Below are 6,000 nucleotides of genomic sequence, written 5' to 3'. Positions count from 1 at the left end.
AGTCCCAACTGATTTGAAGTGCAACATCCCAGCAACAGGAACTCCGGTCATGCAATCTGAAGTCATTCAGCTCCCCGTTTAGCGAGGATCACCCAGCCGAGGACCCCGATGAAAAGTCCATCTCTGTCATCACCACAACGTCAGGACCGAGGCAACCAGCTGGAGGCAATTTGGACGCTGAAATCATCTCATTCTGCTGCTGACATCATCAGAGGGGGCCAGCTAGACAGCATCTATCTTGTTGCCTGATCAGATTGCCGTTTACACTTATGAACGAGTACGCTGAAAACTTGATGCGACCTCCGCTGACGCAGTTCACATCCATCGTGGAGGTTTCTGCAGTTGCTCGGTGATTGGTCACAGTCTAAAAGATGATGATGAGATGGTGATGGGACGATGAGGACGAGTGCAATTCAGTGTCTTTGTTTAGGTTTGTAATGACAGCGTACAGTCAGCAAGTGCGTGTGTGTGTGTGTGTGTGTGTGTGTGTGAGAGCATGCAGTGTGTGTGCTTGTGTCTAAGGCCATGTTCACACCAAGTATGTTTGAAATGATATTACTTTCTCCCTCGACTCTCTTCAGTTGGTCAGGTGCTTAACTTGCCAGTCAATCTGTAGCCACACCACCTGAAATCATAGCTCTTGGTCCTTTTCCAAGTGAACTGTAGCGCTTATGAGCAGTGAGAACATAATTGTACCGTCTACAGGAAATTGCCCTCAAAAGCACCATTTCACAGGCATTATGAAGCAGGCTCTGTCATTGGATAGCCGAGTATAACTCATGCCGGAAAGTCGAGCGTAAAAATGATTCATGATTCTCATGTTCATCATTTTTTGCCACATGTTTGTTCAGGGTATGAACCGAGGAAGGTGAAATAACATGAAGAGGTCGGAGAGGTCCATCACGCTGTAAGATCACAGGTTACCAACACGCTGTCCAGAAAATGAACATGTGAGTCCAGTTTTGTTTGCAATAACTGTTAAGGATGAGGACTTTGATGATATACAAAAATGCAAACAAGTAGGGTTTTCATGCAGGTTTGAGACCAAAGATAACGAGCTGGGGAGTGAATGCACTTTATGAAAGGGAGGATATCAAAAGATGATGTCTGAGTTCCCAGCAGGAACAGATTGATATCGTTTTATTAGCAGAGGGACCCAGATGGACGCTGAAGCCCCCACTTGGAATTCTCTCCACTTCCAGAGTGAACGCTGACCTGCTGCTTGATGTAAATAGCAGAGTGACAAACTGTGAGAACAGTGAGAGAGGTAATAAACCTGCACAACACACCTGGGATAATGAATGTCATTTTATGATAGTACAGATAACATTTACAGTATCCAAAGTCATATTAAAACTGTGTTTAATTGAGAAAATAAAGTAGAAATATTTTCAGTGAATATTGTGTCTAATTGTAAATAATACTCTTTGATCTTCAGCCACAGACTCCAGCATTCAGATAATATGAGACCACCAGATGTCTCTTTAACTGACTGAAACGTCCGATAATTGACCCCAGAAGAAATACTACACATTGTAACATACGTAGATGAAATGCCATCCGAAGAGAAATCAATCAGGGCTTTATTATTAGCATGTAAATACAATACAATACAATTCAGCTTTCAGTTATTCTGAAGCATCACCATATCCCAAACGTTGAACAGTAACGTCACCAAATCCTACATGTTCACACTGGACAAGGGCCTGCTGTGTTACAGACCGTTCACTCTGCTGACTCATTAGAACATTAACCAAGTGGCCAGCGAGTGTCAGCTTCTTATCGCCATGATTAATGTCATCTAAATGCCACCGCTGCAGTGGACAGGTGGCCGGGTCCGTCACTTGTGACGTTGCACAGTCTCTCACCATATCGTATCCACTGACCTGAGGTTGAACACATTGCTCACATACAGCACATGCATCATTCAGGCACAGCAGCTGACACATTTTAGTTGGCACTGAAACCTGTTTCAATTACTTTTTAGTTGTTTTTTTGTTCTTAATTGCTGTGAGAAAGGTACAATAAGACTTCACTTTCGATAGGAACATGTTAAAGAAAGAGGCTTGAATAAACGAGTCAAATGTGACTGAAGTGAGAAACTCTTGATAACCAATGAATAGCTAATAGCTTCAGTCCTACCTGCCATCTTGGCAGACAGGAGGCAGCTGAAATGTGTTCGCACAAAAGGAATGTATGCGTCACTTATTTAAAAAAATGTGCTGAGAGAATATGTGCACGCTTTCTTTTATGAGATTTAGTAATGACACAAAGTAGGACACTGTCATGAATCATAACTTTGGGTAACATTTGACTTGTATCTTTACTTTGTATTGTGATATTTTATTCCGTTATGAGTTGATAAGTTATGTTACTGCTGCATCATTTATACAGCAATGTGGGCATAAGATTTAAGTTCCACCTTCTCTTACCATCGGTCAGTTGCATCAGTGCATCGCTTTTTCCAAAAATACATGGAAGCCGCTTAGCTGCTCATCAAATCTGCATTTAGTGCACTACTGCACTAAACTGAAAGTGATCTGAGAGAAAGACCCACATTCCTTAACCTGAATCATCGTGTCAACTGCTGTGTCATACCCACATCTATTAACTCCATTTATTTATGCAGACAGAATAATGTTTTGTTATTTAACCAAAGTTATTGAACGCGTTTGACTTCGTCCCTGATATCCGTGGCTGTGTACAACATACGGCACCGTCGTCTTATTATATGGGAACATTGAAAAAGAGCAGCGTTGACACCATGAGCTGCATCAGCTGCTGTATTATAACAGTTGGCAGAATATGTTGTGGGTTTCATGGTTTTATCCCAATGTGGACTTGTTTTTGCACATTCAACAGGATATGCAATCAGCTGGTCTACGAACGGTAAACTTTTTAAATTTAAATGGTGACTGCTGATATCTTTGGTAGATGCCTCAAAAGTTAAATTGTTAGCAAAAGTTGTGTCTCATTTCATGCTGGATCCTGCCATACACACCAACAGTGTGACGCTCACAGCATATTGTGGGTATTCTGTTTGGTGGCTTTGAGAAACTGTCCTGTTACAGTGTACGTACTCCTCCCCCTGACTCTGACTTTCAACTGCTGTTGCTCTTTTTTGATGCAGCTTGTCCAAGTTCTGACATGTGTTATCGTGTCTTTCAAACCATTCCCCGAGCCATATCCAATTTTTACAGGGTTTTTACATTCACACGCACAATTGAGGCTGCAGTGGAAGTAGATTTGGTTCATCGAGTGAAGCGTAGCTTGACATAAAGGCCTAATAGACAAACTGAATTACAAAAAAAATAACTGAAATTGAAATGTTTCAAAAGTCTCCGCCCCTATACCCCTGACTTTTCTTTACTGGAGGGATGCCCCTCTTACATTGGCATCCGAGTGTTTGAGCCAGACAGCGTTAAAGTTAATGGATGTTGCTGTGTTTGTGTGTGAGAGAACAACATCGCTGACCTGTGCAATGACTACACCACTGTAAACACATGAATTACAGTTCTTACTTTGACGATAGAGAGCAGATATGGATGTGTTGTCTTCAAAATGTTGGGCCATCAACGTGAAAGGAAACGTCAAAAAAGAGAGGAATGGGCTTCAAAAACATTAGAAAAACCATCAAGTGACCCAGTGAGCATGACATGAATGAAGAGAGATGATTGTGCTGTTATTTGTCCAGAGTTGAGAAAGTTTGTCTCGCACCCAGAGGGCCAGTGAGCAGGCATGTAACTAATGCTGTCATTAAAAGTGTGTTAAATCCGTGCGCCGACTAGATTCATAGCTTGTCAAATGACTTAATGCAGCAATTAAAATGATGTCTTTCTCGTCTGATAGTCAGAGCCTTGGACTACATGATATTGAGAGCACAGACAACAGAAACTCACTTGTCTTCTGCACATGGATGTCGGTGCTGTGCAGAACTGTGTGTGTTCGGTGTGTGTGTGTGTGTGTGTTGCCATTGCATGCCACAGCTATGCCCGTAAAGTGTCGGATCTTTGAATCACATCCAAAATGCAACAGGAGAATTTAACCACTTTTCAGTGAGAGCAACTTGGAGAGACAGACATGAGACAATTGGCCTGAGCTGCCACTCAGGCCTTTGGCAGCAGGATGCATGAGCTCTGCTTGTGACGCATACCAGCAATACGTCCTCTCCTCCTGCCCATACATAGAATCAGGCAGCCATGATATAAATATTTTGGCAGCAAAAACTGTGACCTACATGCTGAAACTATGAGCAGCGCTGAAGGCTGTTTCTTAGAGACGAGAGAAAATAAAACGAATGAAGTTACTGTAATCTTTTTATAGACTATCTGAGCAGTCTGGTCGGCTGAATGCCTTCACTGGCTGGAAACTCGTGCTTGAAGTACAGTGTTACACATACTTTGTTGTTGATTGATTCTAATGGACAACAGTGGCCATAGAGATGCTTTGCTATTAATTATTGTATTGTCTGTTTTCCTGGAGACGATTGAAAATCGGAGAAAAAAAAACCAAATCCAGGTTAAATGAATATGATTACAAAAATACCATTTTCAGCCAAAATATTCTCCAGTTTTTAAGGACTTTTCTTCACAACAGTGATAGAATATATGCAAGTATAAAACATTTGCATGACATGACATAATTAGAGACATTTTTCATATCACATTTTTCGACACTGACCAAACCTAAACTCGAGACGTATGCAGCACATTATCAATGATTAGCAACACAAAAGTTCAGCTCAGCCTGGACAGTGGATTGCTCTCTAGATTTGATACGTTTAACCACACAGGATGGAAATATCTACAGCTCAATCTACAGCTCAATACGAGCCAGCTGTTGGCACTTCATTACAACTTTTATGTGGCAGTCATTACTCATTCAGGTCTATTACGCCGCCTCTATAAATGTGCTCCAAAATTATGTATATATATTTTTTTCTGGCTGGAGTTTGCAGAACAGACAAGCCAGTGGAGACTTGAAGTTGCCTTTTCATCATGTGTTCAGAGATAGAGCTCCATTATCTGGGGAGGTCCCAGCACACTCGAGCCAAAACCATGACCTCACTGCACTGTGGGAAATGTCCGTGGTGCTCTACCTCCATCGCGATTTAATTTAATCATGTTTTCACTCTGTCGTGTAATGATAGGGATTCACACGGCTGTAGCTGGGATTCCCACCGACTAAACACTCCCCGGAAAACTATCTTTTGAGTGTCAAATACCCAGTACCGGTAGACTTAAAAGGTGGTTCTGAAATGTCTGTGTGTTGCTCTTTCACGCAGGACGGAGCTGTGATCAGTTTGGATTCACAGCTGTTACAATGGATTCCTAAGGCAAAAAGAAAACACACCAAAGCATCCATGTGAAACTTCTCACTTCTACAGCATAATCCACACGTCGTTGTTTATTTTGTCAACTAAAGCAGCTGTGATCTACGCCTTTGGAACACTATTTATTCAACATCTGTAAACAGTCGCTATTAAAAACCATTCTCCGTGGTTTTATAACTTATAACCTGTTTGGGAACCCTGTCCACAATATTTGTTAATCCTTGCTACAAAAAGTGAAGCTACGTTCTTCTGGAGGTGTCAAAACCACGTGGCTCTTGAGCCTATAATCTCCTCGGCTTCTTGCCTTGTTCAGAATTCACGCCACCTTTACTTCAAACGGAGAAATGTGCACTCATTTAGCAAAAATGGCAACTGGAGTTTAACCTCTAGAAGACACAGATCTAGAGTTTATGATCAAGCTCACGAGATGGACGGCAATGAAAACAAAAACGTCAGGAAGACAAAAAGGCATTGATTGAAATTGCGTGTCAAACCATTCACTGCCGTATTTTTAATTAAAAACATTCATGTGTTCTGAGTTGTCCAGAGTGAGAATATGGTGTAATTTCTACATATGGCATGTACATATTGTCTTCGACTTTTTAACCCTCATTTCAGCATTTGATAAATGGAATCCAGCTGCTGTGAAGGTTATCGTGTTGCTGTCA

Source organism: Melanostigma gelatinosum, assembly GCF_949748355.1.
Source record: "Melanostigma gelatinosum genome assembly, chromosome: 14".
NCBI lineage: Eukaryota > Metazoa > Chordata > Actinopteri > Perciformes > Zoarcidae > Melanostigma > Melanostigma gelatinosum.
This window is presented reverse-complemented; position numbering follows the sequence as displayed.